We start from the raw sequence: 13076 nt of genomic DNA, 5'->3' as shown, positions 1-13076 counted from the left end.
GTAGCAGGGGAAAAGAAGTTCTTTTTAATGGGTCAAAGCTTATTTTTCTTTTCCTGCAGGTCCCACTCCAGTTACACTAGGCAATCTACCCTATCATCTATAAATGGGATATAGAACTTTATAATATAAAATATTTACAATTTGTTGACCAACCGCTATAGCGTCTTTGGCGAGGTCATTAGCCAATTCTCAACTCACTCACTAGAACTCAAATTCTGCTTACTGTAAGCCGCTAATATGCAATCTATTTTGATGGTGGATATATTAATTCTTGTTAATATCTCTGTGATGAAATATTTCCGTCCTTTGGAGGCAGTAGTCTATAAGCGTCTGTGACTTCAGAGCTGTCACGACGCCGTGCAATAATTCTTATATTTTCTTTGAGAGCCATTCTCATTCCTCGATATTTAAGTGGTTTTATAGAAGTTAGGCATTTCATGCTAGTTATCGGACAAAATTTAAAAACGCTGGTACTGGGATAATTCTCAAGGCTGCGTTTTGTATTGTTTCAATTCTGCTTAAATAAATCGTAAATGCTGAATTATTTAAGGAGCAACCATAATGTGGTTTGGATCTGATTAAAGATTTATAGGTTCTTAGCATCAAATATTAATCAATGCCCAGTTTTCCGCAGGATAAGTAGTTAATTATATTAAGATCCTTGGCTGTTTTAGATATAAGGTCTTCGTTGTGCTCTCTCCAGGTGTTGGTATCACATTTTTTTCCAAAGTGAGGGAATGATGTATTGGACAGTTTCTAATCCTACAAAATTGACGAAAGATGGTTTTGAAGATAATATTTTAAAACCTTAAGAGGCAGATCATTGAGTGATCATTGAGTACAATGCAGATAATTCTGCATTGTACAGGATGCAGCGTTCAAACTTCGCAAAGAACAAAAAAGAGTTAAATCATCAGCAAAAGACGAATATTGGCACCTGGACTTACAGCATGGAATATAACATTTCTGCCAATATTAAATAATGTAGGACTGAGATAATGTAACACAGGAATGAAAAGAAAAATGAATATTCCCGTTTTAGTAATCTAATATAATTTTAACTAAAAATTGTTCCCGAAATTGACAAAACTCGTATCAAGAACATAAACGATTTGTCGGATATATTTCAATCTTCAAACTCGAGTAAGTCAACATAATAAGAAACATGTATAAGAAATCATTATACGCGTTGAAAACATTTTTCTTGCGTGGATTTATTGAACTCGCAAGGGCCAAAATCATTGAACCCTCGCCCCCTTCTCATTCGCCCCATTTTCCAGGCAAGATATTTTCCAAAGGAGAACCGGCTAAGCCTTTTTTCCTCCAGCTCTCGCTGGAGCACAAAACATTTATTTGCAGGCAAGTATAATGCGATTTCATGTGAAATCGGACTTTAACATTTTTTAAGATGGACGCCGAGTAAATACCGAAGAAAAGCGACAGACGGCTGGATTCGAACGAGACGAAGAATCTTTTTTTGGTAGGATTTTGTTGTGACTGTAATATATGGGTGAACTATAATACTATATTAAATATGTAAAAAAGTAATATACGTATTTGTTACCGTTACGTTACTGAAATAAATTATTATGCGAAGGTAGTTTCATGTCATTTCATTTTCTCTTAATTCAATACATTTTATCCAACGTTCCTTCAGTATGTTATTCTTTATAAATAATAGTTTTTTGTCAAAGCCGCTGCTTGTATGCTGTCGTTATTACTCCAAATCAATATCAAACATGTCCAAAAATTTTGAATAGTATTTGCTGGTTATCATTTTATCTTTTTCAAGATAATCGACAGACAACACCAAATATTACCATTTACTCACAGTAAAAAGCCTATAGTAATAATAAAGATATTATGTTGAGAAATACGATGGACCAAAAGATGAAGATTTTTTAGTGGGTAATGTGGATGAAATAATGGATAACAAAAAAAAACTTTGAAATGATGGAATACATGTCTCAATCCAGTTAATTTTAAAATTATTACTCTTAGTAGTTCCACAATCAGCCAAGAGAGCAATAAGTATTTATTATGTTTATATAATGTATACATGGCATGTAGAAAATCACTTCATTAAGTGATCTCCTGTACAAAATACTATTTTAATTAATTAGTCTTATTCTAAAGCTTATACTAAAGTCTACATATGTCTAGTAATCAGATCAGGTGGTGTTAAACGTTTTAGTCTACGCACTACACTATCACGTCGCATATTTAGCTGATTAGCGAGTACATTGTGATGTACTGACACTCTTTCGAAGTACTTCACACAAACATTCACTTATTATTGGTTCTAGAGGCATATTGGATTGTATCACTTCATATGAAATATAGTACGGAGCATCGACAATGACACACAACACTTTATTTTAGAACTGTTGTATGATGCATATATTAGACTTGCTGGCTGTTCCCCATAGTTGACTTCCATATGACCAAATATTTTAAGTATAAATTTATACAATCATATTTTGTTATCTAGTTTTAGCTTGGATTCGTGCCTGATAAGCCAATACAATTGGTAGAGTTTAAGTCCAAGTTGTTTCCGTTTGGCGAGTATGTGCTTCTTCTAAGTTAGCCACCGATCTGATGTCAGCATCCTCTGCTTGCAAGAGTGGACAATTATTAATAAAGATTGGTAGACATATACTGTTTAAGTCTATATTTATTTTGTTAACAAGTCTATGCACTTATTCAATTGTTTCATTCTTATTGCGAAACCCAAATTGGTGTTCTAGAATGACCTTTCTTTTTTCTATTATATAATTGAACCTCTTTATGTACAGTTTCTCAAAGACTTTTGAGTTTGTGGGTAATAAACTAACCCTGGTTTGAGAATCTTTATTATTTGAGCTACTTCCCAGATACTAGGGAAATAATTAATTCATAATATAGCATTAAGTATAAATGGCCGTGATACTCAAGGCTGTAACACTTGAGTAATATAACATGGGTGGTTCAAATATGATCGAGACAAATACTCTGACACGTTTATTTACTATTGAAAACGCTAGTTACACATTTTGTCCATCTTTCCGGAAATTTTTGATGTCGTATCGAAGAATTCCTTGGGCAACTCGGACAGCAATATGCGCAGGAATTCCTCTACATCATCGTCAGTGTTGAACCTTTGACCTCTGAGGGCTTCTTTCAGTGATCCAAACATGTGGTAGTCGCAGGGTTATAAATCCGGACTGTAGGTGGGTGTTCTAGTACCCTAATTCCGATATTGTATCGAGCGTCAGACGTGCGGTATGAGGGTGCTCGTTATCCTGGAGAAGAATCGCACTTCGCGCTGGAATGCTTCGAGCGATAAGCGAGCTTCACGTGTGTTTTCAGAAGGTTAGAGTAGTATGCAGCATTAATGGTACGTTAGGTGCGCAGGAAATCGACGTACAGTACGCCCCGCCGGTCCTAGATCACCATACACAGAACCTCACCCGCGGACCTGGTTGTCTTCGCTTTGACTGGCGCCCCCTTCCTCCTTGTTCCTCTAATCATTAGACGACGTTTTGCTTTCGGAAGCCTAATAGTGTACCAATGTCTCGTCTATAGTAAAGATTCGCGTTAAAAAATCGTCCCCTTCAGCCTCATGTCGCGTCAGCAAGCGGCGAAAAACTTTCATCCTCGTTTTTTTTTGCTCGAAGTTTAACAGTTTAGAAACCCATCGCGCCGTTATTTTGCGATATTGAAGGTGTTCGTGGGCGTAGTAGTTCATAGACTCGCGGGTGCGGTCGGCACTTGACGTTCACTCATGGTCATAGCACGCGCGTGCAACATGCGCTTCAGATGAAAACTATGCCAAACTGTTCATAAGGGACCCAGCTATCACATACTCAAGCAACGACCTTCAAAACATACATGCGCACCATCTACATCGTTTGTCTCCATCATATTTGAACCACCCTCGTATAACATGTACTATGTAGTCTTTGACCAGTAACACAGTGTAGATATTGAGTTGAATGTTATCTTATTAAGCAGACATTTTGAAGGGGAATAATTTTTTCTCTTTCACAGAGAATTAGAAATTCTTTATGACATTTGCCTCTGTATGATTTGAAAGAGTAATTAGAGTGTATTCTATCAAATAAAATGTTAAATTTTGATTAAAGACCTTTGGTTTTCAGTGATTTATATTAATTAGTGGTTTTAAATGCCAGAAATGCAGAGTTTCTCAATTTTTTTAAAATCATTGTCAATATTTGGAGTAATATTTAGACAGGAAAAAGGTTTAGTATAGCAAAATAGTTTTTTTTTGAATCTGTAGAGGAGTTTTACAAAGGAAACAAGAACTAACTTCGTTGAAATTACAATTGAATTTCGACTACTGAACGGATATAGTGGTAAATATAACACATTAACAATTATATAAGCTATACCAGTTTTTTTTTAGCAAATATGAATAAAACTAAAAAAGTATTATGTTGAGCTATTTACGTATTATATATTTTCAGTTCCATTAGCTATGCCTCAAAGGTTTTTCCATTATTGCGTTTGTACCAGATGCAAAGAGCTTATTCTTATTTAGACCAAAGTAGGATGGTTTTGCGTTAGGTTTTTACGTTTTTTTTTGTGTTTTTAAGCTTGTTCATGAATATTAAGCCTGGATTATTACTTGGAATTCCCGTTTTACTATTTGAAGCGAAACGCAAAGTGGTTTGTTCTGGTTTAGTTTATATTTGTCGATTTGGTTTTTTTATTATAAAACTTTATGATGAAAAATTGTATATATTTTTTCTTCATTCTTTTCGATTGCAAGTATTTCCTTTTCAGGACAATATGGTCTTTTTCTCATTATTTTTTCACTTTAAATACACTTTATTGGTACCTACTACCGATCGGTTTTAACTAATGAAATTAGTGATTTTGATGTTAATGAGAAAGAACAGCCTGAAAAGCACTGAATTTTTAGGATTACTGGACGAAACTCAGATCAAACTCTTAAATATCTTTCAGACAACTTAATAATTGATGAATAAATTATATTATGACGAATGATTTCCACCAGTTATAATATCGCGGTATGTTTCACTGCTTATCAGTGGTGGAGTGGCAATAAAAATGTATCCACTACGACAATCTCGAGTAGAAAAATCATGAGATAGTTCAAGAGAGTCATGCACATCGACAACATAAAGTCTTGTACTTAGCGAGTTGCTAAAACCGAACAAAATTATTACTACAAATGTTGACCGACGTTAATTTGATAAACCGAATAGCAATAGCGAATAACAGGCACAAAGCCAGAAGAAGACTTGCATGACAGCTAGATTGCGGTATCGCCATGTTGCCAAAAACATGTTGAAGCAGCACATCTGTTGTAATAACACAGATTAATTTATCTGAACGTTTAACAGTAACAAATTCGTCAGTAAACCTTTGATTAACCTGATATTTGATCATCATTGTCAACATCTTGATATAAAATAATATCGTCTGATATATTTTAATATAAAGCTTTACGATGAAAATTTATATATAAGTTTTCTTCGTTCTTTCTGATAGGAAGTATTTCATTTTCTGGACGATATAATCCTTTTATCATTATTTTTGACTATAAAAAAGTATTTATTGATACGTAATGCCGTACGATGCTAATGAAACTAATGCAATTAGCGATTTTGATGATAATGAGAAAGAACAGCCTGAAAAACACTGAATTTTTAGGCTTATTGGACGAAAACCCAGCTCAAATTCTCAAATATCTTTCAGACAGCTCAATAGTTAATGAATCAATTATTTTACGTCCAATAAGTTCGAACAGTTACAACATCACCCTTTCACTGCTTACCAGGTAAAACAACAAGAGTTTTATGTGGCGTGTTGGCACTGACAAATAATGAAATTGTTATTACAGATGTTGACCGACGTTAATTTGATAAACCGAATAGCAATAGCGAATAATAAACACAAAGCCAGAAGAAGGCTATTGCATGGCAGCTAAATTACGGTATCGCGATGTTGGCAAAAAGATGTTGAAATCGAAGAAGGCATTTGACACGGTCAAAACGGAGAAGATTCTGATCCAACTACAGGACTGGAAAATAGGGGGGACGATGTATAGATTAATTTCATCCTTCCTAGGAGACCAACACATTCGATACATTTTCGGACTAGAGTAAACGGTGAGCTCTGTTCGCCTCACCACCAGATGAACGGTGTACCCCAGGGTTCCAGCATCAGCCTGATCTTGTTCCTTATTGCTTTAGACACAATTAAGACATTATAATCTATCACACACATCGCGACCACAAAGGAAACCAGGAACTCTTGCAGAGCTGCCTTGATGCCCTTCCAACTTGGGCAAAATCGAACGGACTCAAGTTCTCCCCAGAAAAATCTAGCAGTGTCTACTTCTGCAGACTAAGAAATTGTCCTCGTTTAACAACTTTGGATATGGAGGGCAGACACATCATACACCAGACTGAACACAAGTTTCTGAGAGTAGTGTTTAACTCTCGTCTTAATTGGTTCCCTCATATTAATCTAATTAGTCATATTAGTCTAATTAAGACAACCGAATCAATTTAGCTCCTTTTTTTCCTGTTGGTGATTGCTACGCTCTCAGTAGATAACTACATAAGGGATCATCTCAAATTTTTCATAAAATATGTGACCGTCTGTTATTTGCAATCTTCACCGCATATAAAAGGACTACAGAAATACCATCGTGGCGCTAGGCACATATGCCTATTGACTTGTCCATGCAAGCTCTACATAAAGGTGCGGGCGGCTTTTCTGGACCGCATCATATTTTCGGCCAGATCTGTACTGAAAGCTACACCAATCATTTGGCTGTCTACACGGATGGATCTAAGCGAAGAAATTATGTAGGAGCATCCTTTCCATCCGAAATCGCGGAGGGGCATTTTCATCTACCCTCCCCAGATTTATCCCAGATTAGTGTTTTCACTGCTGAATTACTAGCACTATACAAAGTATAAATGTCCATCCAAAAAAGACAGGTAGTAGACCTGTGGTAATTGTGACGGACTCCAAGAGTCACTGGAGAACCTCAGATCAACACAGTTGGGTCACCCTTTAGTAGAGAGCATCAGGGAACTCCAATACTACCACAACAAGAAGCGGCACAAATATATTTTATTTGTGGGTTCCCTCTCATTGGGGAATCGCGGCTAAGGAGAGAGCCGACTGACTACCTAGCGAGAAAAAAGGAGGATTCAGGCCAATTGCGTTCTCTTTTTTTGGAAGAGTGATATAAAGTCCCATCGTAAAACTCTTTTTAGAAATCTCGACCAATTACATTGGGACCTACTAACAATAAATTATTGATACTTTTATTAAAATCCCAATATTTGAGATATTGGAAGACATAAATTGAGCATCGTCTCTCGACTAAGAATCGGGCATTGCAGGCTTACCCATGAATATTTGCTAAAAGGTGAAAGTCCTCCTATGTGCAACGACTGTTAAACCTTATTGAGTGTAAAACATTTACTAATTGAATGCCGCAAATACCTACTCAAAACTCCTCAAACATCTACTTGGAATGGCGGACTCCTTGGACCAAGAGGCAAATTAAAAAATATATTAAATTAAAAATCTAATAAGTAATCCTCCTTGCATAATGTAATAATGTATTACCATAGTTAAGTATATATTGGTTTCCAACACAATACGTTTGGACATTGAAATACCAACAAATTAAATAACTTGGTTGAAATTCACTAACTTGGTGATCTGTTTTCGCTGGGTTAAAGGGCGAGTTATATTGGTGGAAAATAATATACTTTCCTGTAAACTAAGTCTTTTAATAATCTTATTTACTATTTCAATAGTTTTGAGGATTGGCCATTAGACAACTTCAGAGAGAGGTCGTCACGTCAGAAATATTGAAAAAATTATATTTAGAAATTGACAATAAGTAAGAACAAATCTTTAACAATAAAATCTACAATTAGCCGGCTTGGTTGGAGCAGTGGTAAAGGCGACAGGACGGTCCAACTACTGTTGCGATAGTCGCGGGTTCGAATACTCCTGGGACATGCACGTAAATTTATGTTTGTGATTGTCCTAGGCAAGAGTAAAAAAGGAAAATGATCCCAGTCACGCCAGTAACCAGGCTGGGTAAGACCGGATGTCTTCTGGGATGATTACTAAATTGGTCACTCGCCATTCGATAGGCTTAATGCCGAGGTCCGTGGTTCGGAGCCCACGTTAAACAGTAGGTCCAGTCCGGATAAACCCTTGATGGTAAAAAGGAGACTTTAAAATATATTTTAAAAAAATCTATAATCTACAATTTATTATACAAAACGCGACAAACACCATAATTAAAGCTTAGATTACGGACCTTGTACGCATTCTAGGTTTTTACAATGAAAAATGTTGTATATTATTATTTCGTAGTAATTTGGGTTAATGTGATAAATATCATAAAATATTTCTATAAGATTAAATCGCAATATTCACCCTTAATATCCAATGTTTTTATTCATTCGTGACAAAATAAAAAAACACCAAATTGCCTTTCGGTATAAAGCACTGAGCGTATTGTGGTAAAAACATACTTGTCTTTTATTTTACGATGTAATTTTCTAAAAAGCCCTAAAAAGTACCATGTTTCTTTTGAAAATTTTCGTTCACTGTTATAATAACATTATTCTACGTTCTATTTCCGTAAAATGGATTGATTTATTACCATATTTGTATTAGAACTAAATATGAAGTCATATCATCATTCACTGTCATTTATAGACCGTCATTTTAATACAACGAGACTTAATGATGATTTACACTAACGGATTCGAAAAAGGCAAAACATTAAACTAAATGTCTGTTAAATTATATGGTTTTGACAAATAACACAACAGTTTTCTATTTGCTGCCGAAGCCCATCAAACACTTTTGAAAACTTATCATTGGTCAAGAAGAGCAACAGTCTGAAGACAATGAGCAGCAGTTAATTTAATAAATATCTTTAGATGTTTACATTTTGGATTCTTCAACTTTTAAGCAGTCTGAATCTTTTTTGGGTTTTGGTCCAATAAATCTTGCAATTAATTCATTAAAATACAAATAATCGAAAATGTTCAATCTAAAAAAGCCTAAAATATATATCCAAATATCCAAATTGGTGGTGTAACCGACCGAAGCAAGAAAACTGAGCACAAGCAGAAAAAATGGAAGGAATTTATACATGGAGCAAGAGATATAAATAAAAGCCATGATTCTATCTTCCCAGAATGTAATGCATGCAAATTATGAATAATATCAATAAGAAAAGCTAGCCTTCTAGCAAAAAGATATCAGTCAAAATATAATAGAAACTGAAAAACCAGTAGGAACAAAATGAATACAACCAAATGAATCCGAAATATTCATTGAGTTCTTAACTACTACATTTGGTTTTCATCTTTATATTATATTTAATTATCTTCATGTGAACAATTAGTGAAAAAATTATGAAACTTCCAATATTACCTGGCTTTTATTGCTGTCTATTAAAATATTAATGCTTAATAATATTACTGTATAGTAGTAGTAGTATGTACATGGCATATATTGATGATAACATCGGTGCATTTAAATGTAATAACAAAATATAAGTAAGAACATCATATACAAATAACTTTACTAAAACAATTATATTAGGAGAAATATTCAAAATGTTCTGTATTTTGTTGGGATGTATAACATTACCTATAATTTAACAATAAATCTACACATAATAATGGAATAAATGATATTGATTATTAAATAATAATAAGCAATAAAATAACTTTATGGTTTCTATAGAAAAATCAAGCACACATATCCCCACTGTTTATATGTTACACAAAATAAAGTCAAAATATCATTAAGTTACTAAAAGAAATGGTATTATTATGAAATCTAAAGTTATAACATAGAATCCATCAAAATTTTTCAACAATGATTTTGATGTAATTATTAGCTTTTAATTGAATTTAAATTAAAAACTTCACTTACTTGTTTTTATTTGCGGTTATTTATAAATATTCTAGCTGGACACTCACAAAACTTAACTTACAACAAATTGACAAACGGCACAAAACCGCTTTAAGGCTCAAATTCGCGCATCTCTCCTAGAAGGAATTAGCAAAAACAACCCCGAGCTAAAGGCGAGATCACATGAAGGACCGTCTAAACATCCAAATCGCATTAAACCGTCAGTTTTAATTAACTGCAACATGCAGATTAGTTTGTTTGGTGTTTTATCAAGTAACAAAGTATCAGACTAGCAATTTAACGCTGCGGGGGCAAACAGATTTATCCTGCTAATTCGCTTATTCTACTATCCTACGTGTAAATAGGCCTCAGACAAGTTAAAGCGACATCTCGACCAGACGGACTAAACTAACACTAATTAACAGGTTTGTTTACGTCAAGCGGTCAATATAAATGATCCGTATTTGCCAGCTTTTTTTACAGATTCCTACACAGGTGGCATTCAAACAAACTTAGTTGGTCATGATCATTAACAGGTCAAAATGGCGACGGTAGTGGTTCTCCGGAGTTTTTTATTGTTTTTTTATATTAAAAATAGGTAAGTTTATATAAAATTTAACATATCTTACTGTAAACAAAGAAATATTATCAAAGTACTAAATATTTGCTTATTATAATAAAGACTTTATCGATTTCAATGGCAATAGAAAAGGGGGAATTATTTTTTACCCGGAACAGTTTGAATTAAAAATGATAGCGTCAGTACGGTTCACGTATATTTTCTAAATTAATGTTTTTCCATCGATAAGGACTATATCGGTAGTGGAAACGTTCATCCTAATGGAAAATCCACCGGTATTGATTGGTTTGTTTACTTTCCTAATATACTACAAAATAAAGAAGCTTTATTACATATCGAAGCGTAAATACATGGGGGGAAAATAATCTAGTACGTTATCTTGAATATGGTTTTCGTTCTAGAACGACAAATGGATTCGTTGAAATTATTTATCTACTAATATATAATTAAATATGTATAAGGGCTGATATACGCTTGTATGGAGAGGGCAGAGGACCTGTTGTACTATCATAGAATTTTTCAAAAATTGTTCATAAACATGTTATTTGATGTAATACATATTTATTGAGTGCTTGAAATGTTAAAAGGTAATCTTATTTGTAGAAAATTCCATTTTGTTGTAAGTTCGAGTTATATTATTATATTTATATTGAACTTTTTTTCCCACACCACCTATAAGGTACGTTTCGAGGCAGGTTTTTTTTATGTAGTGGTATCTTCTGGAGGCCTAGTCTACCCAATTAACAAATGTATATCCAACTAATGTATTTTTCCTTTTATTTATGCTTTCATTAGGGAACAATTTACCTTCTTAGATTTAGTTCTTGTTTCTTTGTTAAGTCATTTTGGTATCTCTGAAGTTGTCATGATATTCTTCTATTGCTGCCTGTGTATATTTTTCTTTATAAAATTAGATTAAATTATTTTAGACTCCCTAATGCATTTGCCATATCTGTAAAACCGCTCATAAATATTTCACATTCTGCAATATGATTTTCTATATTAATTATATACTCAACTTTAGTTGTTTCTGCTCTGATGGTTGTTGTACTGTGTTAGTAATTATCAGTATTGCGCCATAGCTTACAATAAATAAGTTTCATTCAGTGTCTTTCACTATCAGAATCATTGCTTGATTAAATAATCATATTGTTAGTTTCTAATCTATCGAACCTTGGTAACAATTTTTCAGTCACTCTGATAGAGTTTATACAAAGCAAAGGTGTTATTGTAGACAATGCTTCTTCCTACAGTGCTTGTTTCTAAAAAAAAGTAAATTACGCAAATTAGCCCTGCTGTTTCCACAGCTTATGTTTCCAAAGCCTTATCTTTTGATATCTTTTCCACCATGAACAGTAATACATCTGCAGTGAATTATTAAAAAACATTGTAAGTAACGAAATCTATGTTATTCTAAACTTTTACCTTTTTTCATCATCTTTTGTTGTCTTTGCACTCTTTATTAGAGTTCTGCCAAGAGTAGCCCAATGTTCCATTTTGAAATATCCATGTCTCGTCTAGATTTCGTCTAAATTTTCCATAATTTTATTATATGTTCTTAAAAATTGTATTCATTTAAAAACAATATCTTAAAGTTCCATTATAGTTGTTCTTGAGTTATATTTACCCTATATAAGTTCAGTTTTCTAACAGTGTGTAAAGGATGATTTACATTCCTCCAAGAGCTGCATATCCCTATTGGATACATCCCAGACTAACAGTTCTCTCTGAAATAATTGTTTTAAATAATATTTATTTGGAAAAAAACTACTCACTGTTTTTTATACATTTCACAAATTTAACCTCGAATATAGCTAACATCGTGTTTGGTGCGGCTCTTTGTATTCACCGCTGTTTGCAGGAACATGTGCAGCTGTAACATACTAAAAAATATTTCCAATAAAATTGTATGGACTTAATATTTAATAGCAGAGATACTTGTCTCTCTGTCTCGTTTTAACTTGACTAATTCCTAAGTATAACAATTTTCTTTCCTCTGAAATAACTGCATTGAATTATGCTTATATCGAAAAATCTACTCCCTGTTTTTATACATCTTTTAAATTGGATCACCCATAAAGCTAATGTCAAGGTCATATATAGATTGCCAATATTTTATGACGTATTTAGTAGTATTATTCCTTCTTAATTCCTACATTTCTTTATTTGTATAGAGTCAGTAAGTCAATTATAAAATTATATAACTGAGATTTTAAAGCATTGTTATACTGTTCTTACTAAAATCAGGTCATTTGCCATGCGATACATGGCTCATAACGGAATATCCTAGTATTTGCTGTGATCCTACGATGTAAACAAACGTTCTAATTATATTGGGTTTAACCAATCCGACCTAAATGAGGTTTCAGCTGGTCTAAGGCCAATTTGAACGTATAATAGTTAATTATTTATCCAACTAAATATATTTACCTGTATTTCCGTGCGCCTGCTTGACAGAATACTAAATAAATTAATCCACATTGTGCAATTGCTTAAAAGGTCCTTTATTCCTCTTATTATATATCGAAAGACATGTTGTTATTACATTATAACA

General features: G+C 33.6%; 1 protein-coding gene and 2 long non-coding RNA genes across 5 annotated transcripts in view; 1 reads left to right on the top strand and 2 right to left on the bottom strand.

Annotated features, from left to right (window-relative positions):
• The window catches only part of unc-13-4A (BAI1 associated protein 3), a 233402-nt gene that overhangs the window by 10661 nt on the left and 209665 nt on the right, over nt 1-13076 (top strand). The gene's annotated exons all lie outside the window — the stretch shown is intronic.
• Nucleotides 10702-11467, bottom strand: LOC143204029 (uncharacterized). Its single transcript, XR_013007482.1, has 2 exons — nt 11330-11467; nt 10702-10829 (listed from the first exon to the last, which is right to left on the bottom strand). It is a non-coding gene; the product is annotated as an uncharacterized LOC143204029 (long non-coding RNA).
• LOC143204028 (uncharacterized) lies at nt 11537-12449 on the bottom strand. 2 transcript variants are annotated; one of them, XR_013007481.1, is made up of 4 exons: nt 12310-12449; nt 12150-12249; nt 11948-12079; nt 11537-11784 (listed from the first exon to the last, which is right to left on the bottom strand). It is a non-coding gene; the product is annotated as an uncharacterized LOC143204028 (long non-coding RNA). The 2 variants fall into 2 exon arrangements; XR_013007480.1 differs by having other exon boundaries at nt 12298-12432.

Source organism: Rhynchophorus ferrugineus, unplaced genomic scaffold (genome assembly GCF_030347505.1).
Source record: "Rhynchophorus ferrugineus isolate W39M unplaced genomic scaffold, kcgeb_rfMv2 rfM10, whole genome shotgun sequence".
NCBI classification, from domain to species: Eukaryota; Metazoa; Arthropoda; class Insecta; order Coleoptera; family Curculionidae; genus Rhynchophorus; species Rhynchophorus ferrugineus.
The sequence above is the reverse complement of the archived record's forward strand: the minus strand, read 5'-3'. Positions and strand labels throughout refer to the sequence as shown.